This window comes from Lissotriton helveticus, chromosome 10 (genome assembly GCF_964261635.1).
Source record: "Lissotriton helveticus chromosome 10, aLisHel1.1, whole genome shotgun sequence".
Lineage (NCBI taxonomy): Eukaryota > Metazoa > Chordata > Amphibia > Caudata > Salamandridae > Lissotriton > Lissotriton helveticus.
This window is the reverse complement of record NC_136071.1, coordinates 980,975,623-981,002,015: the sequence shown is the minus strand read 5'-3', so window position 1 is coordinate 981,002,015 and position 26,393 is coordinate 980,975,623. Positions and strand designations below refer to the sequence as shown.

The 26,393-nt window shown below is 48.4% G+C and overlaps 1 protein-coding gene across 1 annotated transcript in view; it reads right to left on the bottom strand.

Moving 5' to 3' along the window:
• Positions 1–26,393, bottom strand: part of VPS50 (VPS50 subunit of EARP/GARPII complex) — an 821,620-nt gene that overhangs the window by 712,096 nt on the left and 83,131 nt on the right. The gene's annotated exons all lie outside the window — the stretch shown is intronic.

The window sequence follows — 26,393 nt, the reverse complement described above, 5'->3', positions numbered from 1 at the left end:
CATAATGGTTTGCAAATCAATACCAAAAAGACAAAAATGATGATAGGTTCTACAAAAATAGATAAGAAAGAATGGAAGATTAACAGGTTACAAATCGAAACCGTGAAATATTATAAGTACCTAGGAATAACATTTGATGATAATTTGTCTTTTAGACAGCATTTCATTAACCTTAAAGCAAAGGCGACAGCCTTGTCCTTTGCTTTTAGAAAGTTGAGGGAGAAGTTGTCTTGTCCAAATCATGAACATTTATTAAAGGTTATGAAAGCAAAGCTGATCCCCTCTTTGGCTTACGGTTCAATGATTTTTCGTGGCAAAGAAGCGAAAATACTTGATGACCTACAAACAAAAGTCTTCAAACCGGGTCTCTAGGTATATAGGGCACGCTAATGTCAGATTAGAATTTGGTCTGAAAAGGCAATCTCTGGTACAGCAATCTGCCTTTTTTAAAACTTTATATTCTCTATTTCGTTCGGCCCAGGGTACCCTTGCAAACCAATGTTGGCAGGAGATAACAAGGCATCAGCATGTTAGGAGTTGGAGAGCATTTCTAAGTCAGAATTTACACAATTTTAAGTGCCCAGTCTTTGAAGAAGAAGTTAGGAGCAAAGCAGTTTATAAACAGACAATAAATCGTTCAGTCACTCTTTTAGATAAGGATGAGCTCACAAAAAAAGAGTCACTCCTGGTCACTTATCAACTCATTTATTAAATTAGAACCTCAATTATATCGCTTGACCCATTTAAAACCATTTCTAAGGAACAGATGTATGTTGCTACGGGCTGGGAGATACCCTACAAAGGATGGAATACCCAAATGGGAAAAAATTGGACCACAAAAACCTGTAGGTTACGTGGCTTTCATAACAAATCTTTAATACATATTGTAACAATGTGCCCCCAACTGTTAGAAGAGCGGAAGACTCTGTTGAGACCGATTTTTAATGAACTAGGGGTGAGAACATGTCGGCACGCCATTATAATCTATCCCACTGGGAATATGCCCTACCTGATCTCACAATTTGTAAAGTTCATTTATATTGCCGAAAAAAAGCTACTAACCAAGACTGATAATGATTGTTATTGCAGCAACATGTCGCCAAAGACATTAATGCCAAAATGATCATTTGCTCCCAAACGTATAGTGCATGACTCTGAATCTGAAGTTCCAAAAGGTTTTAAAATGTTATAGTGATTAGGAAAACAAATCTGAGATTTAAGAAAAATGGTTTTAACATTTTTAAAATACCCACAATTAACTGTATTTTGTGGGCCGTCCTGCCAAGGAGAAAATTACATATTTCTTAATAACAGTTTTTGGAATTGTCCGTCAGCCTCCAGCACAACTGCACTTTACTTATTGCTGCTAAAAAAAAAAAAAAATCTTGCACAATTGTACTTTAATTATTGATTGGCACAGGCACATTTAATCATTGCTGCTAATTTCTTAGTATAAAGCTGTACATGTGTTTTGTCGGTAAAAATTAATGTTCTTAACCTTTTGTGTTTTATTCTTGATTGTAATGATTTTTATTAATCAACAAATAAAGTATACCATACCGTTAAGCATTTTCCCCACTCCTCCCTTTTGGCGACTATACATATTTTTTTAAGATTCTAGCTTTGGCTATATAAAGACCTGAATACGATGAGCTGCAATTTCAGGCACAACATCATGCTGTTCACTAGCCAAAGCACACGCGTATAATGTGGAGGACTAAAATAAAAAAAAATTGCCTTTGGTCAGCTTGAAGACCTGCAAATAGGGTCACAACCAATCCACCTATTGCTCTTAAATCAAATGTGAAAAGAACAGGGCTATGGACATGGTTACATCTATGCGCCAGATAAGAGCTATTACAAAGCAAGGGAAGGTTTGCCACAGCAGTAGTCAACACAAACCTTTCACTCAGTGCATGTCATCATAGACCAAGTACCAGTTCACAATCTGGTGCACGGATCCCAAATGGTCCATGTGACTAGCCAAGGATCTTTCTTTAAACGAGTGAGGGCTGATGGCATAAAGCTTGCAACAATCAGCTGCAACAGCTTTCCCTTTCCCATTTCCTTCGTACATAGTACCGTATTCAGTCAAAGCAATTATCCAAAATTTATTTGAGTGTTATAGGATGAAATGATGGCTTTATCCCCAACACTTCCAAACACTGTGTATCGAAATCAATGTTTCTACTGTGGGGAGAGAGTGGATCTAGACCATCGGTCTAGGTCCACTCTCTCCCCGCAGCTCCGCTGTGCCGTCTCTTGCCTCCAGACCCCAACCTCCTCCTTGGGAGGTTTGAGGCTGCTGCCCGCTTCAACTTGGACCAGACATCCTGCAACCACCGTAACCTTTCTCAGTCGTTTTTTTTCTTAATGTTTCCCTGTTGTGCCACTGTTAATGTGCCCATCTGTGTCTTGCTCTAATTCCACCACTGTTTATCTTCTCGCACCGGCCTGTTCCTTTCACCGTTTGCTGATGCTGCCCCTGCGCCACCCCCTCCGGAATTAACCCCCTAGGGATTCCCCTGCTCCCGCCTCTCCTCCCTCCCACCTCCCCTACTTAATGACGGCCGCTGCGCAGTCGTGCCAAAGGCAAGCCCGTTTGCGCCCGTCCGCGACTCAACCGTGGACAGCGCTAGGAACCCTGGACCTCCCACTACCCATCGCTACGACACCACCACCGTCCTTGCACTTAAGCCTGGAAGACTAAGAGAATGCCAACAGGCCTCGCTTAACACGATCCACGGCCAGTTCTCCTGCCTCCACTGCCGCCAGACCCTCACCGCCACCCTGGCCTCCAACACCGATGACGCCAGCACCGGCGACATCCTAAAATACATCCTCCTCAACGTACGCTCCGTACACAAACATGCCATGGAAATCTGGAACCTACTCTACTCTCTCATCGCCTTCTTCACAGAGAACTGGACCAACGCATCCCCTGCCCCCAACATCAGCACCGCCATCCCAGACGGATAAAAGATCCAGAAGAAAGGCCGCCCCAACCACCCAGGAGGGGGCCTCGCCATCGGCCACAAGACCACCCTCGGACTCACCACCTCCAGTGTAACGTTCCCCTACGCCGAACACCTGCACTTCCAGATCCAGACCACCCCCAAAGCCACCCTCTGAGGAACCCTCATCTACAGACCTCCCGACCCCCGAACACCCTTCACCACCACCATCACCGACTTCATCGCACCCCACCCCATCGTCTCAACAAACTACATGCTCATTGGAGACCTGAACTTCCACCTCATCAACCCAGCGACCCCAACTCCACTATGCTTTGTGACAACCTCGCTAGCATCGGACATAAAGAACTCGTCAACACACGAACCCACAGAGCAGGACACACCCTCGACCCTATTTTCGCTGCAGGAAACAGCGTCCAATTCAGCCACACAACACAGCCGCCATGGACTGACCACCACTACATACACTTCACCATCAACAAACCCAAGGCACCCTAACAAGCCCCACGCCCACCACGAAGGAACTGGAGCAAGGTTACCGGCGAGCAACTTAACTTCACCCTCACCCGAACCAACCACACCTGGACACCTGACGCAAACGACGCAGCGAGAGAACTCCACACCTGGATCTCCAACTGCGCAGACGAGCTCGACCCGCTACGCAACCCCGACAGACAACGCCCCAGGAAAGCCCCCTGGTTCACCACTGCTCTCCAAGAAGCCAGACGCACCTGCAGACGCCTGGATGAGAACTGGAGAAACACCATGACAACCGAAAACCACACCACCTACAAGGATGCCATGATGGACTACCACAACCAGATCAGAGCCACCAAGAGGAACTTCATCCACAACAAAATCCTGGCTAACTCCAATGAACTTTTCAGTGTCATTCAAGAATTCACTAACCAAGTTTGGAACCTATTTCCACCTCAAGATCAAAAACCTCTACACAACTTCATTGACCATCCACCAGGCGCCACAGACGGCCCCCGCCCCTAGAAACACTAGCAAGCCCACTGTCTCCAACTGGACACAGGCACCATCCCAGATGACTGGAAGCGCACAGAAGTCAGACCGCTGCTCAAGAAGCCCACAGATGACCCCTCTGACCTCAAGAACTATCGTCCCATCTCGCGCCTCTCCTTTGCAGCCAAAGTTGCAGAGAAAACAGTCAACAGGAAACCGACACGATTCATAGAAAAGAACGCTGTCCTCGACTCGTCCCAATCAGGATTCTAAAGCAACCACAGCACAGAGACCACCCTACTTGCCGCCACAGACAACATCCGCACCCTCCAGCGCCGAGGACACTTCGCAGCCCTCATCCTACTCGACCTATCAGCACCCTTCGACACCGTCTCCCACCGCACACTAGTCACCAGACTACACTACGCAGGCTTACAAGGAACAGCCCTGGACTGGATCCGATCATTCCTCACCGGAAGAAGCCAAAGGATCAGACTCCCACCCTTCCTCTCTGACCCCACTAAAATCACATGCAGAGTCCCACAGGGTTCATCACAGAGCCCCACCCTCTTAAACATCTACACTGCCCCCCTCGCAGCCATCGTCCAACAACACCGCCTCAACATCATATCCTACACCGATGACACCCAGCTCATCCTCTCCCTCATCAAAGACCCCACCACTGCCAAACTCAGCTTCCAGAAAGGAATGCAAGACATCGCAGTCTGGATGACCAACAGCTGCCTGAAGCTCAACGCTGAGAAGACAGAAGTCCTCGTCACCACCCCTTCTGCATGGGACAGCACCTGGTGGCCCACCTTGGAAGCCCACCTATCCCCTACCACGCCAAGAACCTCGGCACTGTACTCGACTCATCACTCACCATGAACCAACAGGTCAACGCCGTCACCTCCAGCTGCTTCAACACCCTCCACATCCTCCGCAAGACCTTCAAGTGGATCTCCCCTGAGTTAAGGAAGACAGTCACCCGCACACTCATCACTAGCAGACTGGACTATGGAAACGCACTCTACGCCGCAAACTCCAGACAATACAGAACACCGCCGCCAGACTTGTCCTCGGCATCCCCGACACGAACTCATCTGCCAACACCTACAAATTCTCCAATGGCTCCCCGTAGGGAAAAGAGTCACTTTCAAAATCCCCCCTCACGCCTACAAATGCCTACACAACAAGGAACCAAATACCTCAATGACAGAATCAACTTCCACGTACCCAAAAGAAACCTCCGATCTTCCAACCTCGCAGTGGCCGAAACTGCGCATCCACAGAGCCAGAGCAGGCAGAAGATTCTTCTCTCACATTGCAGCCAAGACCTGCAATAAGCTACCAGCAGATATCAGGCGCGCCCCCTCCCTGAACACCTTCAGGAAGACCGTCGAGACCTGGCTCTTCGGCTAAGCAGATCTGCTACCCCCGTCCCCCCCGCCCCCTCCCCCTCCAGTGCCCTGAGATCCTCATGGGTGGGTAGCGCGTTTACAATTCCCTAATTGATTGAGGCTTCTGACAGAGCTGGTTCAGTAAAGCATCCAAGTAAGGCAAACTTAACTTTTGTGAATAAAATCACAAATGGCTCGTACTTAGCAGCAGACATCTGTCTAGCTCTCAGAGAACCATCATTACATCCCAATAATGTTTTCTCTTCCCCACATTTTACTACACTGTGTAATCAGGCTTGAGGGCATCTGTCACCAGATCCAAAGAGGAGGGGTTTCAAATCCGATGGCGTCACAAGGCACTTACAGCTTTCAGTATAAGTGAACCTTTACATCCTGCAGTAGGCACATCAAGCAAGGAGAAAATCGGATTGTGAAAATGCACAGAAGATGCTGCCCAACGGTGCAAACCTTGCAATAAAGCAAAAGGTTCCATGGTACAGACATCAAAATCAATGAGTAGGCAGTCAGGAAATTAACAATGAAAAGAGGAACCTGTGTGGCCACTTACAATTTTCTAAAAATAAAAAAAATGCAACGCTTCATCAAAATGTCATTCCTTTTCCCCATTGACACTGGGGGAAATATACTGCCAAAAATGACTGAAAAGGAGGGTAAGTATGTTAAAAAAAGAAAAAAAAAGAGTTGGGTTGTACATAGTCTTGTGCCTTTCACAGTGATTGATTTGACTGTTTGAGTTAAAGGGCAGAATTTGGTTAATATTTGAATTTGAATTAGATTTCTAGAGCGCGTAGCTACCCGAGGGCGTCCCAGCGCTATGACTCGTCAGGTTACATCTGGGGCAAGAAGGATCAGGGGAACAGCCAGGTTTTCAGTAGCTTGCGGAAGGCCAACAGATTAGTTTCCCTTCGGATGTCGAGGGGTAGGGCATTCCATAGTTTAGGAGCGTTATATGAAAAAAGACGCACCCCTGACCGCGTTCTTTTAATTCTGGGGACGCTAGCCAAGGAGAGGATGTTAGATCTCAGCTGCCTGTTGACTTTATGTGGTTTGATAAGGGGTCTCAGAATAGGGGGGCCCTTGCCATGAAGGATTTTGTGAGTGATGCATAAGGTTTTAAAGGTGATTCTTTCATGGAATGGTAGCGAGATGAGGGCGGGTTTTGCGGAGCATCTAAGTTTAATGCCAGTCAGCAGCCTTGCTGCTGCGTTTTGGACATTTTTAAGTTTATTAATGACCAATTTTGGGGCGCCCAAGTATAGAGCATTTTCATAGTCCAACCTTGATATGATGAGGCCCTGAATGAAAAGTTTCCTGGACTGAGGGGGTATAAGGGGGAGTATTTTGCGAGCGGTGCGCAAAAGGCCAAAGCATATTCCCGCAGTTTCTGGTTTGTGTCTTGAAATTGAGGTCCTGGTCGAACCAGATACCTAGGCTCTTTATTTCTTTTTTTATGCTGAAAATCTTTTTAGAGAAAATGGCACAATTCCCATTTAAACATAATTTATAAATAAAGTGTTCTTTTATTCGTTCATCGGTTTTAATCTAATACACTGAAAACTCTTGATGGAGAACTGTCATCTAAAATATATATTTCTTAGAGCTAGGTAAAGCTAGGTTAAGGCGACCTTCGTAGACTATGAGAAACCAAACGTTAGGTTGAGTCTGGGGGATGAGTGGGATGGGGGGGTTTCATTAGGGAATGGGGGGGGGGGTTCATGGGAGGTGGTGGGGTTAGTCACACACAGTTGCAGACTAGTTTGCTGTGGAAAGGCTTCCAGAGACAATCTGAGAGACAATCTGTGAAAACTAGGCCTATTGAAGCCAATGCGCCTGAAACTCCAGATTCATGTGAGGGAGTAGGCCAGCCAAGCCTAATAGCAGCGTGAAGGTGGAGAACCAGTGTGTCCCAAATAGCAGACTGGAGGCACTCATTGCTGCCCCTGCAGGCCATTATGAATGTCCCCATGATTAACCTGAGAGTAAAGCAAGGGCAGTCCAGAAAGGAGTGTGCGGCGAGGGAGGCTCCCATCAGCAATAGCTCCCGCTGAAAGTGACTAAGATAGCAATGAGGGGGCGCGGGCATGACAATGCAGGCATCCTGAAGTGGTACTCGGTGAAAACCTACCTAATGTTTGGAAGAGCTATGATCTGTTGAGGTTTCTTGTCTCGCAGCTGTAAGGAGTGAATGTTGAGTTGTGTTGTATCACAACAGATATGAACATTTTGGAGTGAGGCAAGGAGTCAATTGGTCTGTTGAAACAGTTCTATACCTAGACCACCATTGACATCAAGGTTACAAATTCATGAAAATCACAAACAGGAATATTCCCACTGTGAACTGGATTACTTCTCCCCTCTTTGGATTTGTTCTGTTCTCACTTCACTGATAGGTGTCAAACCTGGAGTATAGGCAGAAAGACTATTCGAAGTGGGGTAGGGTGCTGGATTGGCAAACAAAAAGGTCCTCTAAGCTTAATTAATACCTCATCTATCTATTGTCAGAAGGGGATTTTTCAGAAATGCTGCCCTACATGATAATCGTTTTCTGGTAAGTCTCCATTGTAAACTGTGTGGTCCCTCCCCTGCTTTTATTAGGTCGAGCGGCCTATCTCAATGCGCATGTGCATTGAGCGGGAGCGAGATATATAGAGGCTTAAATAAGCTTTACCTAGACTGGCGATTGACTGGCGATTTGATGCTGTGCCCGTGCGCTTTTAGGTCAATGTGCAAGCGCATTGACCTAAAATGCGCGTGCACATCATCAAATCGCCAGTCAATCACCAGCTGCACTCCTCCCACACCTTTGAAGTGAAGCTTAGCTTCACTTCAAAGGCCCCTGCTGCTTCACACCCTCATGCCGCTCTTCCCGCTCCGCCCCCTCCCACCGTGTCTCATTTCTACTCCCCCCTCCTCCCCACAGCAATGCCCTCCGTCTTGTTTTATCTGCCAGCACTGGATCACTCTGCCCCTCACCGCTGGTTCTCACCCCTCTTGCTCCTCAGCCCTCGCTACCGATCCCCCTCCCCGGACGCACTCTCCATTCTCTGCCCACAACCAGCTGTAACGTTGAACCCGACTCCGCCGTCGATCTTGCTCCCTCCTATCTCTCACCCTCCCCGGCACCGACTTCAATCTCCCTTTCCCCTTCACCACTGACCCCCTCCCCACCCCCTTGAGCACGGGTTCAGACTGTAGCCTTTCCTTTCTCCGGTAATGGTATTTTCTCCTCTCAATTTTTTTGCACTTACTTTGATTTTTTTTCTCTCGCCCTGTTCTTCGATTACCTCCCCCCATACTCCAGCACCGCCCCCCTACCACGCCCGTCATCTAGGAGTAGCTTGCTGTTTTTTCTCTCTTCCACATCTCCAACACCTCTATTCCCCCTCCTGCCACTCTCTCCAGCACTAGCTCGCGCTCCTTCACCCACCCTTTCCCCTCTGTCACCACATCTCCAGCCCCCCTCACCCCGACCAGCACCTTGAGCACTGAGTCTCTCTCCAGCACGTATACTCTGCGTACCCTGCACTGCTCTAGCTTACCCTTTCTTCTCTTTTGAACAAATTGGCCACATGCCGCCCCCGTCTCCCCTCAATCACTGTCAGTTGTTTTCGTCCAGATCCCGGTACTGAACGATGTCATTGATGACCCGCAGGGTGGGGAGGAGACTGACAAAATGCTGCAACTCCGGGCCGAATTATCCGACAGCGCTATTATGTGGCTTTGAAAAGCAAATTATATGGTACATTGTGAATGAATCAAATTATGCGCCACCTTTTCACATTATTGTGTAGTTATTTAGAAACTTTTATACATTGATGCAAAATAGACCTCAATGATCCACCACATCCACCACCACCACATCCACCCAGGGCCGGACTGGGAACCGAAACCGGCCCTGGCAAAGTGCTCGGCCGGCCCCCCCTCCCCCCCGGGGTGGTTGGGGGGTGCGACCGCGCTCTTTGCTAGGGCCGGTTTTCGGCCGATTTTGTTACAGTGCCGTTTTTGCAGCTATGCTGCAAAAAACTACCCTGTAACAAAACCGGCCCCCACCCTCGCGGCCGACCGGGGGATTGCCCGGTGCCTGCAACGGCCAGTCCGGGCCTGCATCCACCACCACCACCACATCCACCACCACCTCCACCTCCACATCCACCACCACATCCACCACCACATCCACCACCACATCCACCACCACATCCACCACCACATCCACCACCATATCCACCGCCACATCCACATCCACCGCCACATCCACCGCCACAACCACACCCACCACCACCACATCCACCACACCCACCACCACTACATCCACCACCCCATCCACCACCACCACCACCCCACATCCATCGCATCCACCACCACCACATCCACCGCATGCACCACCACATCCACCACCACATCCACCGCATGCACCACCACATCCACCACCACATCCACCACCACATCCACCACCACATCCACCACATCCACCACCACATCCACCACCACATCCACCATCACCTCCACATCCACCATGACATCCGCCGCCACATCCACCACCATATCCACCGCCACATCCACCGCAACATCCACCACCACAACCGCATCCACCACCACCACATCCACCGCATCCACCACCGCATCCACCACCACATCCACCACCACATCCAACACATCCACCACCACTTCCACCACCACCGCATCCACCACCACCACCGCATCCACCACCACCACCGCATCCACCACCACCACCACCGCATCCACCACCACCACCACCGCATCCACCACCACCACATCCACCACCACATCCACCACCACATCCACATCCACCACCACCACCACATCCACCACCACATCCACCACCACATCCACCACCACATCCACCACACCCATTACCACCACATCCACCACCACATCCACCACCACATCCACCACACCCATTACCACCACATCCACCACCACATCCACCACCACATCCAACACATCCACCACCACTTCCACCACTACCGCATGCACCACCACCACCGCATCCACCACATCCACCACCACATCCACCACCTCATCCACCACCTCATCCACCACATCCACCACCTCATCCACCACACCCACCACCATCACTACCACCACCACATCCATCACCACATCCACCACCACCACATCCACCACCTCCACCACATCCACCACCACCTCCACCACATCCACCACATCCACCACCACCACACCCACCACCACCACATCCACCCCCACATCCACCACCATCACCACCACCACCACATCCACCACCACCATATCCCCCAGATCCACCACCACCACATCTATATGTGTGTGTGTGTGGCTCTGTGTGTGTGTGTAGGTGCAAATGCAATGTTCTTGGATTTTCGTCACAATAAAATACACTGAACATAATCTTCACTAAATTTATTTACAAACGTTTAAGCTATTGCCATTATAAATTACAATTTTTTTTATTTAAGTATTAATTATTTACAAAATTGAAAGCCATTGTTATTTGTAATATCAATACATGTAAGTAACGTAAATACAACACACATTGCATTACAAATGCTATAGGTGTCACATTTGCCAAAGTTAAAACTATTGACATTGTAACTGACAAAGCTATTAAATTTGCTATTTTCAAAACCAACACATAAATAAAAAAAAGTGTCATTTACAATACCAATCGCTCAAACTTTCCTAATGCGAGACCTATTGCATTTCCAATGCTGGTCTTAATTGGACTTCCTTTCCCGCCCAGCTCTTCAGCAGGCACAACAATGGTCAATCCTGATAGCAAAGAAAGAGTCAAAATTGTATTTTCCAGAACCAGTTCAACCAGTGACATACAAGAATGGGCTCCAACTCCGCACCAAATCATCTTCTTTTAGGCGACAGATATTTGTCACCATTTGAATGGAAGCTATATCAAATACGGTCAATCAAAATCATAATTAACAGTTATGTTCAGTCAATTATGAGAGTTTTTTTAATTGATTTCAAAACATTTATTCTCTTATGGAGACAACTAAATTCTTCATGGTCTTTTTTTATTAAATTAGTAAGTCAGATAAATCAGTTTATAAAAGTTATTAAGGAAAAATATGGTTAGAAACATCAGTAGTAAAATTTGACAAGCATGTTCTGTAAAAGAATGGAATCAGACCTAATAGAACCCATAACGAGTTAAAGAAAAGAGTGATATCAAAGGAGCATGAAATTCGTATTCAAATTAGTTGAACTCCCCATAAAAAGTAGTTCATGAAACTCAGGAGAGTCTCAATCTCCAAAAAGTAGTAGCAATCTGTACAAAATAAGTCTAAACTTTGCACATTTTGGATGTATTTCATTTGACTGTGTTTTCAAGATAATACCCAAGGCAAATTACCAGATTTGCTTATTAATTTTCTATTTACATTTTCTAACTCTATTAAGCCAAAGCAAATACTCCACACCAGCTTCAAAATCCGGATGTACAGAAGTAATGGAGCACAGAGAGGCGTGACCCTTAGAGGACATGAGTTTGCTGAAGGGGGCAACCTTGCGCACACATATAAACTGGATGCTCTCTTGTCTGCTACAGGTGAAACCCAGGAGGCTTTGGAACTCAAGATTTAAACAGTATCATGGTTTTGTGCCTCTTAGGAGCTGTTCAGACTTAGTTGTCAAAGTGAATTAATGAAACTTAGTCTACTCTGGCAGCAGTATTGCCTTCCGAGAAAAAAGTCCAAGATCATGAAGAAGCTCTTCGAGAACGAGTGAGATTCCTAAAATACAGATCAAAGATTTCCAAGAGATGTTCCCAAAGAACCTTAATGCAAATTATTGAACTTCCTAGGAAAACTAAGGGGCCCAGAATGGAACTATACTTCGAGGATTGGCTCTTGACCTAGGTTGTACCCTGGGCCAACCAAATTCTTCATGATGGGGAGTTCTCACATTGTCCCGATGCTGCTACACATGCTGTGTGCTCCTACCACCACCCCCACCCCGACCCACTAACGCATAGTCTGCCTATTTGTGTCCACCAGGAAAAGTTACTCCAACAATCACCGCAGTGTGGCCCAAGGTACACTTGTTTTCAGACTTCATTGCTGCAGTTCAACAGCAAAGAAACTAATTTCTCATTGTTAAACAAATTCTCTGAGAGCTCCGATGTAGGTAAATGCTGCTTTTACTAGTGAAGCTGAGAACTGTGTATGGAAGTGCCTCACACCTCTTCACAGATACAAAAGTGGAGAGGGAGTAGATGGAATGCTAGGCAGCTAAACACCGGTTGCAAATATTAGAAAGCAGTGTAATTTTTTCAACCAATCACAAATAACGGACCCCTTGAGTCAACCTTCTCCTAAACAACCACATAACAGGCCTCAACAGACTGAAACCGAGGAACAAGCATATGCAATCTGTGGAGCAGTCTCACATTGAGCAATCAACAATTACAGATGAGCGCAATAGGTGGAAAACGTCAAGTCCAGCACCGCAGAAGGACTGTCAGACATTTGAAGGTGCCATGCAGCACCCATCATGGACGGACAATAGAGGCCATGATTATTTACCACCCCCAAAGATCACTCCCATGTGTTCAACATATTCTTGTATACAAGTTTGGCATCGGAACCCTGGGTTACTAACTTACTGCTGACAAAGCCATCTTGATTCTTCCTCATTCATAAATAATTGCAATGCACTAGACTGCAGTCATCTAAGCAGTCAAATATGAGCCTGCGCCTATGTGAGGGAGAATTCTGGTCCCAGTCCATGCATGATGTAGGTATAGTACTTGATTAGTAGCAGTACTTAAACACAGGTACTAAGACATTACCCCAACCTGTATGATTGTACATCAATCACAATAGAAGTATCTGATCGGGGCCAATCGCTCCAAAATATCTTGAAGAACAAATATGGTTTTCAATCAGCTTCACTGGTAGGTAACACATTTCTGCTGCCCTTTCTGGAGGTAAGGATAGTCCACTGAAGTTAGTGCCTTGCCCTGGGTTAGGATTATACAATTGCCAAGATACATTTATCAATTCTTCCTGGGATATAGCAATAGTAAAGGATTTCATTCAGGAGGGATATTGCTTGGCTATGATATATCAGAACGTTCTTGAGTTTTTCTCACCTGCAGCTTTAGATAAACCATCTCATAAAAGATCAGCTTACAATTGCATTTGTTTTAATGACATTTTATTTCAGTGTCTCCTTAGAGGTTTTAAATTTGATTAAAACATTTTATTGGAGCAGAAATTAACAAAAAAAAACAGTTTCCACTACCCGCCCAACAGACTGAGAGGTCAAACCTTGTTAAGATCGTACCGTTAAGTCAGAGTACGCAAAAAAAAATACAGGTTCACAATTAATGCATATTAGAGACAAGATGATCCATCGTTCCACCCCATTATCCCAACTCTCCCCCACCCACCACACCAATTCTCAACAAGCATTGTCAGAGCCAATACATCTCGCCATTGGGGCCTATATAAGTGTGTAGCCATGTAACAAATTATCCTGGGCTCTGTGCCCTGTAAGCTACCTCAGGAGGAGTGAGCCCTTGGAATGGGAGTGTGTGAGGGCAGGGCAGGCAACAGACATAGGAAAGGAATGATGCAGGGGGAGCAGGAACAAGCATCAACGACAGGGAATCAACCAGTGAGGAGAGAAAACGAAGAGCAGGGTGTACTGAGGTGCGTTGAAAAAAGAAGGGCAGAGAACCCAGGCAACACAACAAAATGTAGATACCTGTAAATGAAATGTATTTGGTCAGCAGTTACAAAACGCTAAATTCAAGCACAATTTTGAGCAATTCTGAAGTATGACTGTATGTCTGTGTAAAGTTAGTAAAACCAAAGGGGAAGACGGACGGAGTGTTGAACATTGCAAGTACTCACCTCAGTCAACTAATCCGGGTTTAATCCATCATCATTCTTTAGCTCACTCCGCCACCCCAGTTCAGACATGGCCATATGCAAATCAGTCTGACCCTGTGCCTCATGGGAACAGTCCAGCCCGAACTGCCAAGCCATGTCTTCCCTGGACCAGAAACAAGCATACTGGGACCGGTTTCTGGTTAATCAGCCGTCATCAGCCAGGCTAGCTTGAATCCAGTGGCAAAGTGAGCAAGAGACCCACGCCTGGGCATACCCCAGCTCAATAGAAAATGTACGGTCTGTAAATAACATTGGGTTACAATATGATGCTTAAGTTGCAGTCAAAAATCGTCCATCTCATGTCCATTAATGTTAGGTGGGCTTCGAAAATGTGTTGTTTTAAAATGTGAGCTGTGGTTCTAAAAGATTAAGAACCACTGGTCTACATACACCCCTTTGAAGAAGGCTGGTAAACTGTAGATAATTATTCATAACAATTTCTCTTTCTTTACAAGTTTTAGAACATTGGGTTCCAAGCAGACTAACGTACAAATCCACCATGACTATAAACGAAGTTTGCGGCTTTGGAGTAATTCAGATTAATGAAAAAACACAGGCCACCACAAGGACTCCTACCCTTGTCTGAATATAAAATGGAGGCGTGCTCTTCGTGTGGTTTTCGGAATAAAAGTTACAATCCACGCTTCTCCTTGAGCCCATGTTCACAGGTCGTTAGGTGAATTATTGCAATACGTCTTGTATAGTAGGTTACTATACAGAAGAAACATACCATTGCAACTTGTTTAGAGTTTTTGTGGCTCATTTGAATAAACCGCCAACGTGTGTGCATTAGTTTCTTTGCACTAGGAACTTTTGTTCTCCCACTGTAAGTGGTAAATGCTTGCAGAAAATTATGTATCTAAGTGGCCGTAATAACTGGTAAATGTTGCAATCGCACCCCTATTAGTGTGTTTCTTAGGCACATATGTTTTCTTACTGGTAGTGCTATATGTTCTATAGAACAATTTGTTTACAAAGTTATTGTGGCTCACTTCAACTAGGTCACCCCGTGCGTTTATTAGTACTTGCCTTCCGAACTTCTGTTCGCCCATTGCATGCGTAAAAATACGCTGTGTTACTGTGAGTTCTACATGTTATATAGTATATCAATCGGAAATTGAAACAACACGTGGTTTAAAGGATTAGTCCCAGTTTTGCTTTTGAAAAGCCAAGGCAAAACAGGCAATGAAGTGCTTTTCTTTTCTTATACCGGGACCGTAATTCTGCCTTTGTGTCCGTACTTTAAAGGCAGCTAAGGAACGTGCTACCAGGAATAAGCATATGATTTATGGGTTCTTTGTCCTCAACATGAAGCCATTTTATGATGTTTGCAATCCCTTGGTTGACGGTTCCAATGGTGTCGAGCCCCCACGTGTGTCAGCCCTGAAAGGGTGTTTTACAATCTTCACAGCCCCCTGCGAGAAGCCTCCCAGATCAGAGCTACATATGGGATGACGTTGAAATTGTGTTGTGCCTACGAGTTTAATGCCCGTTAAAAAAGGGGTTGTCTTGCAGCCAGACATAAGCTGTATTTGGCACACTATTTAATGTTTTTAGCACCAATACATGAAATACTTGTGATATAACCCCCCTCCCGTTGGGCTGAACATTGTTAAATAAATCCCTAAAATCTCCTTTTAAGCAAAACCCCACAACTTAAAAAAATATATATATTTTCAGTGTTAAACCTTTTTAAGCATATTTGGAATAAGTTTTCTGCCATGTTTTAAAACGAAAGAAAGACTGGGGAATAAGTAAATCATTCCCCAGAAGTGCCATATTGTAATGGAAAAGCACTTTTTTATGGTATGGAACGTTTCAAATGTACTTCTAAAGCTCATGACTGTTTGTGTGTGTGTGTGTGTCTGTTGGAGTCTGTATCTCTGGAGTGTAGTAGGCGAGCCTGAGAGATTGGAAGTTCTTGGGTATTAAAAAAACATGCCAAACCTTTCATCAAGCTGGCGAAAACATGAGCAGAGGTAGGCGAACTAAGAAAAGGGTGCTCACTGAGACTCATAAATAACAGAAAGAGTAAGAGCATATATAACATGGGCAGCCCTCATGGGCAGTGACAAAAGTTCAAAGTGAGGATCTATTAAGCATATTCACCAAAAAAAAGCAGGCATTTATGAAGGGCTGTAACAGGAACCAATGAAAAAGATAGGAGGTGCTTGAATCACACATTGTAGATACAGAATGTCTTGAAGAGATTGGGCGAGACCAAAAAAGGCGTACAATTTCCAGGCACAACACATGTAGAGTTCATGGGGGTAAGCCCATCAATAACAAGACCCCTTCCACCCACAGCAGCCACTGACTGACAAGTACTTCTCACCGCCAGTGGTAAACGCCCCTCACTCTTCTTAGGCAAATAGGTCCAAAGAAGGGCAGTAAGGCGAAAGTGCATTATTTGGGAGGTCGCTGCTCAATTTTCTATAAAGGTTTCCACGGAACCTCAAAGCGTAAGTGAGCGCCAGTGAGATTACAAGTTAACTGCTCCATTGCCATAAGAGACCTTTGAAACTATTGAGTGAGTGGTGGAGGATCTGCTGTCTTCCAATGATGAGCAATTGTCTACTTTAGTAGCCTCAAGACTCTGCAGCACCATGTACCAATCAGTTTTTATCATTGCCAAGAGTGTTACAGTTTTCACTGCCTCATGCTTCCATACCCTGGAGATGCTGAGAAGACTTTCAAATGGCTCCCATTCAGCATGTGGAAAAAAGTCGCATACTCCCTCGTCACAAGCAAGCTGGACTACAGGACCACCCTCCAAGCAGGTTCAACAAAAAAGCTAGCCAAAAGGATGAAGAACATTAAGAACTTGGCAGCCAGTATCACGCTCAACCTTCCATGTTGCATGCCCATCACACCACACCACAGCACATCTGATTGAGCTTCACTGGCTCACTATACAGAAACGAGAACGAGTCAAACTCCTCACACACACTTTCAAGGCACTATATTAACACTAACCCAGCATACCTCAACAACCGCATCTGCTTTCATAAACCGTCTAGACACCTCTTACTTGCATGCATTCCATAACATAGAAACCCAGATTTGGTGGTCACGCCTTTTCCTACATCACTCTTTAAGCATGGAACAACCGGTCACAAGACATAGTAGCCTCATCCTCACTTCTTAAATTCCTCAAGAAACTCATGACCTGGCTGTTGTAAAGTCATCCTTGTGCCATGGGCACCCCCAATTTTGTTTGCTGACAGGCACTGGTAGTAACTGACTCTGACTGTCCCTGGGCTCTGCTTAACCAGGATCAGGGCCAGTGCTTTGTTAAAACGACACTAAGAATACAGTGAAAACACCTATATACACTAGGGTACACTATTGGTTAGGGTACCCCTATGATTGTCATGACCTCCCCTGTAATGACCTAGTATACAATAGGGTAGGGGGATCCAAACGACCTTTAAGTCCTTAGTATATAATAGGACATGGCAGTTTAGAAGCCAGCAGCCCTTTCGGCACTTGCATGTGTGCACTGCTGAGGCCTGAGGTCAGTTTAAAAGCAGCCCTGTGTTGCAGGACTGCTTTTAAAATTACCTCAGACCTCGTGTCCCTCTCGATATATTGAAGCTAGATGTTAAAGCTCCCTTTCACAAATTCCTAGCCGAGGCACCTTCATAGCTCATTGTTCTCATCACACCCACAGGTACTCTCACCACACTCTATCGAATGCTTTGGCCACGTCAAGGGCCACCGCGACCAAGGGCTCACTGTGTTTGGTGGCAAGATCTATAGTGCCAAGGAGCTGCTGGGTCTGCTCCTGTATATACTTCTTTGGGATGAAACCTTTCTGATCAGAGTGTATAAGTTGTGGGGCGATTTTGGCCAATCTCCCTGCTAAGATGCTCATAAAGATCTTATAGTTCGCATTCAGCAGGGAGATTGATCTATAAGAACCTGCTCTCGAGGGACCCTTAGAGGGTTTCAGGACGAGTACAATTGTTGCCTCTTTCCAGGACCTAGCAACTTGACCCCTGGTTGAAAGACAGCATTGAACAGAGTTTCTAGGGTCGGCACCAGCTCCTCAATTAAGAGGTTATATAACTCGTTGGGAAGTGCATCCGTGCCTGCCACCTTACCATTCCTGCTTTTACCAAGACTTAGGCTAATTTCTTCCCTTATTATAGGGGCCTCCAGGAATTCACGGCAGTATGATGTAAAACTTGGTAGGTGTATCTCCCTTAACCAGGCTTTGTGGGCCTCCGGGTTCAGGACATTTTCTTTCCTATATAACGTAGAGAATAGGGAGACTAGACTGGATTGCATATCCACCATTTTATTGGGGATATCGCCCGTTTTCATTAACAACTAGTTGGCTTATGTGGTTCCTAGACCAATCTGCTCTAGCCTTCCAAGCCAACAGCGCGCCCGATTTCTCACCATACTCAAAATTCTACATTGATCTTGCATACCATGGTGCTTTACACTTCTGGTGTAGCTTGAGCCTATACTCCTGACGAGCCTCTTCTAACAGTTTCTGCACCCGGGACTTCGCTTCAACCATCCCCGGATGCATCCGGGAAAGATCTGCCTCTAGTGAGCCCACTTTGTCCCTGATTTTTTTTTTTTTTTTGAGATTCCACTCTGTTTTTGGCACATGTAAGACTGTGTAGAGTACCCCTGATGTAGGCCTTAAAAGCATCCCACACCACGTCTAGGGAAGCTGAGCCAATATTAAACACAAAGTAATCTACACATGCTTGTTTTTTTTTGTTTTTTTTAAAGACCTTTATTGCACATTGTCATCAGAACACAGCTTAGAGCCTACAACCTCTGGGGCCGGCCGCAATATAACCAGTGGCAAAACATCATTATAAGGTTTACACAGCCGTGTAGCCGGTAGCCCTGGGGTCCGGCGGCAAACGAAACACTTTGTGCATAATGCGGCTGATACAGGTATCTGAAACGATGTAGGTCCACGTTTTAACTGTTTAACCAAACTGTTCATTAAAGCAAAGGCACAAAATAAGAACACAGCGCGGTCTCTGAAGGCAACTAGACATACATTCGCAATGGCAGTGTTGTTAACATTAGCTATGCACCACAGAACCGTCCCTAGTACCACCATCCCCTGTAATGACAGAGCGGGCTCCAAAGCAACAAGACATACCACCACTTACATCCATAGTACAGTTTTAATCCTCAATCCGACAGGCACTCATCCGAGTCCTCCCGCGTCGGCTCACAAATGTTTCCCCTGAACCTGTTCCACGCCCCCCAGATCTGACCCCATTTTTTGGGTCATCCCCGGTGGACAAACACTGCCCTCTCAGCCACCATTGCTTCATCCATGTCGCTGCACCATTCTCTCAGTGTGGGTAGCACAGTCGAGCCCCATAGCTTCGCAACATTGCGTTTCGCGACCATCAGGCCCAACATGACCCAGTCCTGCTGCCGATGGGTTAAGTCCACTGCTCCCCATATATTCAATAGACAGCAGCGCGGGTCAGGCAGCAGGGAGGTAGCCATAGTTTGGGAGATAGTTCGCATCACTGCCGTCCAGTACCTGGCTAACCGCCCGCAGTCCCAAATAGTATGATAGAAGTCCCCCTTTCTCCGCATCCACGGAGACAGTATTCGTGTGTAGCTTTCCCTATCTTATGCAGGACCGTTCTGGTATAGTATGTGCGGTGCAGTATTTTCAACTGCACCAGTTTAAGTCTGGAAGGAATCGCAGATTCGCACGGGGACGAGAAAGCCTCCTGCCACTCCGAGTCGTCCAGGTCACCAATATCTGCCACCCAACTAGAACGCAGTTTGGACAGCATGTCAGGGAGATTGTTAACTAGTTTCCGATATGTGTAGGAGGTGGCTTTGTGGGACATATGTTCAGTCAGTAGTCTATCTTCTAGAGGGGTGGATTCCTGCAAAGTCGTTCCCTTCGGAATGGCCGCCCGCAGCGCATGCCGTATCTGCATGTACCTGTAATGTTCGGACCTGGCCATACCGTATTTGGTTTGCAGGAAATCAAAATCTACTACTTTGTGGTTTTTCCAGAGGTCCCCCACCGTAGAAATACCTATGGCGTCCCACGCCTGGAACCCTTTGGTGTTGCCCATGTAACCCAACCTGTATGAGTCCCACAGGGGTGTCATCTGTGTGATAGTGTTCGCACACTGAAGATGTCTATGTGCCTTATACCAGAGTTGAATCGTGTGACGAGTCGGGCCCAGTAGATCGGTCGGGGCGGCTCGGCTATAAAGGTATCGCAACAGGCCCCTGGATTCGGTATTCTGCCTGTCCGCCAAGTAGGCGGGTTCCGCCTGTGAGGCGTGTAACCAGTAATTGATCTGTTTAAGGTGGGCAGCCCAGTAGTACAGCTCAATATTAGGGAGTGCTATACCCCCATCGTACCAGTCTTTCACCAGTTTGCATTGCGCAACACGAGTCGGCTTCCCGTCCCAAAGCAGAGTGGAAACTGCCGCTGCGATGGCCTTAAAATAGGAGGGGGGTACCGGAAATGGCGTGTTCTTCAGGAGGTACAGAAAACGGGGCAGCGCCATCATCTTGAACAAGGCAGCTTTACCCAGTAGGGTGAGAGGAAGGGAGCGCCACACCTTGACATCTCTATTGAACCGTTCCAGTGGGGGTTTCAAATTTAAGGCGTGGAATTCGTCCGGGTTAGGAGTGACGCAAACTCCCAGATACTTAAAAGGGGTGTCAGTGTAAACTAACGGACAGTTCCTTGGTGGGGGGGGGGGGGCAGCCAGCCAGAACGAATAAGACTGATTTCGACCAGTTAATTCTATAGCCCGACACTCTCCCAAACTTCTCGCAGACATTAAGCAGTTCCAGGACCGATTTCTTAGGGGAGGTGAGATAGAGCAGGATATCGTCCGCGTAGAGTGATATCCGGTCCTCCCACGTCGGTGACCACCGGATACCCTTGATGGATGGCTCCCATCGGACCCAAATCGCCAGTGGCTCCAGGACTAGTGTAAATAGTAGAGGGGACAACGGGCAAGCGGGAAATCCCTGGAGATGTGCCCATTAGCTGCTACCTGAGCCAGGGGGCTGGTATAGAGCAGGCGGACCCACGCGCAGAACTGGGGGCCGAAGCCCATGTGACGAAGCACAGCGAACAGATAAGGCCACTCCACGGTGTCAAACGCCATAGTGGCATCAAGGGAACAGTAGTACCGCCGGCTCCTGTATATAGTCTCGGCGAGCCAGTACCGCCTGTAAACGGCGCAAATTATGTGAGGTATTACGATTTTGCATAAAGCCAGACTGATCTGGGTGTACCAGAGTGGCAAGATGGGGAGCTAACCGCAGTGCTAATAATTTGGCCAGGATCTTTGGTTCCGCATTTAGCAAGGAGATGGGGCGGTAAGAAGTACACGCCTCTGGCACCTTACCAGGTTTGTGTATCGGGATGATTGTGGCCAGACGTTGATCTCCCGGAAGCACTCCTACCTCCAAGCTGTCCTGGAACATGCTAAGGAGATGGGGGGCTGTCGTCTGGGCTGTTTGCTTGTACAGTTCCACCGGGAGACCGTTGGGTCCCAGTGCCTTTCCAGACGCCAGTGCGTTGGTCGCTTCCCGCACCTCCTCCACGGTAATGTCGGCCTCCAGCAAAAGCGCTGCCTCAGGCGAGAGACAGGGGATCGCCAGATCTTTAATGTAGTTGTAAGCCTCCTCCACCGTGTACCTCGCCTGGGGAGCATATATCTCCTCGAAGTGGTCAGCTAGCAGTTCCACTATGACACCGGGGTCAGAGGTCACACGCCCGTCAGGCAGTGCTAGTTGTGCAATGACTCTGCCCGCCTTCTCTTTTTTATCGAGCCAAGCCAGCATCTTTCCTGCCTTGTCGCCCAACTCGTAAATCCTGTGACGGGTAGCCTGAATCGAGGACCGAACCAACTCCTTCTGATATGTCATCCATTCTATTCGGCACAGTCGGACCGCCTGAGCAGTTCCCCGGGATGGATGAGATTCCTGATCAGAGATTGCGATTGTGAGGGCCTCCTCAAGGGTGCCAAGTTCTTGCCGCTGTGTTCGCCTATGAGCCGCTACGGATGCAAACGCTTGCCCCCGCATCACCGTTTTATACGCTTCCCATAAGGTACTCCGAGAGTCAACGGAGCCCGCGTTCTCTTGGAAGTAGTGCTCAGCCGTAGCAGAGAGGGTTTTTCTCAATGGGGCGTACTGCAGATAGCCTGCATGGACAGGAAACACACGGTTTCTACGAGAGCGGCGGTTTGTGTATGTGAGTCGTAGCGGAGAGTGGTCGGAGATTCCCCTGGGGCAGATGCCTACCTCCTCCACGCCGTGTAGTCCCTCCCCCGACACTAAAATGTAGTCAATCTGCGAGAGACAGTTATGTGTCGCCGAGTAATAAGTGTATTGTTTGTCATAAGGGTGTTTGTACCGCCAGCAGTCTGTTAATCCCAGGGCGTCCAACAGACCGGCGAGTCGCCCGCCTCCCCGCACCGTCGCAGGATGTGGGTGTCTATCGAGCTCATGATCTACAACATCATTAAAGTCGCCCCCTAGGACAAGTGTCGCCGTCGGTAGGGACAGTAGAAAGGTAGCAAGGGCAGTGTGAGCCGTGGCCTGTAGGCCAGGCGGAACGTATACGGACACAAAGTTGAAAAGTTGGCCCTCCCACTGTACCGTCACAGCTGCAAAGCGGACCTGAGTATCTATTTTAGTCTGTTGACACACCATCGGGAAGTTCTTTCGTATAAGTATCCCAGTCCCTCTAGAGCCAGAGGAGAAGTCCGCATGCGCAATGAATTTGTACCCCCATCTATCCATCGCCTTAGAGGCCGTGCCCACAAGATGGGTCTCCTGCAGCAGGACTATTGCCGGTTTATAGCGTTTCAAATATTGTAGCACTAGGCCCCGCTTCACTTCATCGCCCAACCCCCTAACATTCCATGTGAGGGCCGTCAGTGATGGGGCGCGGGAGGGATGTGACATGTGGAACTCAGGTGTAGCCATCACGTGTGTCGCCATTGATCAGGGTGTGTGGCTTCCCACAAAGCAAGAAGGAACGAACCCCGCGCGCACTGTCGCTGAATGATATGTTTCCCTCACGTTGCACAGTGTATCTCGTGTTGTGCCGTGGAATACTACAATGAAATACAAAAATCAGAACCAAAACATTCAACAGACCCTCCCCACCCCCCTCCCTGCCTCCCTGCTGCACGGGCCGAAAACCACCCGCCTCCCCCAAATTAGCAGAGCGCTTAGTCCCAACCCAACCCATTGTACTTGCTTGTCGGGGATAAGAAGCTCTTCGAACCGATAGCAGCTCCATGTGACCTCTTCCGCCCAACACAGAGCGGGGACCAAGAGTCTCAAAGTCAGTGTGCAGAACATGTCCGCTGGTACTCACTCCTCCGGATGGTCTCCCTCCTCCAAACCCGGTTCAGCGAACAGGTCCTGGCTATGACCCTGGGACGCCATTTGATTCGACTGGTTAGCTGTTCCTTGTTCGCGCTGACTCCTGCCGTTCCTCCTAGGCGCCTCCACACGTCTCCAACCGTCCAGCCAGTCCCTCGCCACCTCCGGTGTGTCGAAGAACCACGCTTTGTGATTGTCCACGATTCTTAGTCTCGCCGGGAACAACATTGAGTATGGTATGTCTTTGGCCCGCAAACTTTTCTTGATGTCGATAAAAGTCTTTCGCCGCCGGGCCACCTCAGCTGTATAGTCCGGGAAGAAAGCGATGGTGGAGTTCAGTACCTTGATTGGGGCAGAATTTCTGAAGTATGGCATCTCTATCCCGAAAATTAAAGAGTCTCGCCAACACTGGACGCGGCGCTGCCCCTGGTTTCGGTGTCCCCCCGGGGACCCTATGCGCCCTTTCGACTGAAAAGAAACGGGAGAGGCCCTTCGGCTGCAATTTTGTCGTAATTAAGTCCTCCACATATAAATCCATCGTGCGTTTGCCCTCCGACTCCGGAATGCCTAAGATGCGGATGTTGTTCCTCCGTTACCTCCCTTCCTGATCGTCCAGTCGTTCCTGCAGTTTCTTGGTGACCGCTTCCAGGCGTTCAGCAGCCAGCTGTAGTTCAGAAGTGTCCTCCACTAATGACTTGGTGACCACTTCCACCTGGGCCACACGCTCCGTCATTTTGTGGAAATCCGCCCTCAGTAGGCCAACATCTGTAGAGATAGATCCCACTGCCGCTTGCACGCTTGTAAGCATTTTCATCAGATCCTCCAATGTCACTCGTTTGGCGCCGTCCCCTTCTGGACCTTTGCCCGTGGAAGGCCGACCCTCTGGAGGTTGTGTGGCAGTTTTGTCGAAGGCGTACTTCTCTAGCTTGGCTTGCGCCGCAGCATTCCTGGGACCTCTTCCCGCCACTGTTAGGTGGCACGTTGGGGGTCCGCTCCGCAATACGGACGTTCGGCCTCGGTATCAAAATGGCGTCTCCCGCCAAAGCCCCTCCACCTCCACAAGGCGTATCAGACCAATGGCGTCAGTGGTCAAGAAGCAGCGTACAATTGGTTCCACCGCCTCCCCTCTGGGTAATCAGCAGGTTCCCCTACCTCTAGCTCCTAGGCAGCACTCGCCGACCTCTTGCCCGATCGTTTCACCACTGACTAATGCAGCGCCCCTCAGGACACAGCTTGGAAAGCCACCGGCCATGGAAGTAGAGGACGTGTCCCTGAAGTCGGATGCGTGCCTATTTATGCTGAGTATCGCCGGTGCCTGCAGCACAGGATCAAGCGCGGCAGTCTCCGCGTGCCGCTCCCAGGGTTCCGCAGGTACGGTATTTGCTCCCGTGCCTCCACTCGGTAATGTAGTCGCCGCCAGGGGTGGGGGCGGGCGTCCCCCGCCCGCACAGCCGTTCAGGAGGGTTCCCGGTCCCGGGGCGCGCCAAGCCACACAGGCGCTCCGCCACCGGGGACCAAATATACTGTCACTCGTGGGCAGCGGCACGCTGGGCGAAGTTGCGGCCGGAATGGCACGCCTCCGCTCCCGATCAAATCAACCTCCGATGCGTTCCACAGCTCATCAGCGGCCCCTTCCGGTCAGGCCCGCCGTCCACAGGTCACTTCCGGTCAGACTGCCGCGTAGCGGCAGGCCGGTGCTTGCACACGCGGCAGGGCCCCTTCCGATCCGTCGGTCTTCCTCTGGCTATCCTCGCCCGATTTTGACCGGGGCAGTGTCGGCAGGCGCCGCTCAGCTCCCTCACTCTGGTTCAGCATCGGAAGGTACACTTGCGCCGGATGGACAGACGGATTAGGGGCGAAAGAGTCGCTTCGGTGTCAGAGCTCTCGCACTACGCCGCCATCTCGGTCGGCTCGTAGCCACGCCCCTACACATGCTTGTTTAAGTGCTTCTGCTATCTATGGATCAGTCAAAGTTACTCTCTTTAGAGTCCATCTTGGTCTTGGTGATCGACTACAACCCCCAAGGTAGATGCTGATCGCAGCATGGTCTGAGATATGACACGGAAGAATATTAATATAAGTTATGGATTCTATAATGGGTCTATGCCGACGCCTTCTGCTTCTCTGCTTCTTCAGCAATGGTGCTGGATGCACAGGAGGTGTCCGACGCTCTCCGAGCCCCACGGAGGGAGGGCGCCGCTCAAGAGGGCGCTGCTGCCATGCTGCTGTTATCCAGGTCTGGGTCGGGGGCATCAGAGTCAGCACTGGACGAGGCTGCTTGGAGAGGTCCACGGTTTGTGCTCCCTGACATGGTTCCCTGTGGCAGAAGGAGGAACGGTGGAGACAAGTCCCAGTAACCGGCTGGTTGGAGGCGGAAAGACAGTTCCAGAGGCAGTTGGAGCCACACAGGCTTTGTTGTCCTCGGCCCTGGCCTCATTTAATAGTGCACCTCTATCTATACAGGATCCTCCTGTGGCTCTCTTGGATGTTTTTGGCGATAAGCATTTAGTGAAGGGCTAGGAGGAGGGGAGATCTGTGCAGTCTGCAGCCGCTAAGATCCTAGGGGCAGAGGAAAGAAGGCCACTCTATGGAAAGTAAAGAACACACCCTCACTAAAATCTTACTATAAGGTCCTAGCTGCTAAAGTCTCCATCCCTATTCAAGAAGGTGCCCCCAATATAATCAAACTTACTAGGATGGAGGTGAATACAAGTCAGCCTCAGGAGGTTACTTTATCTCCC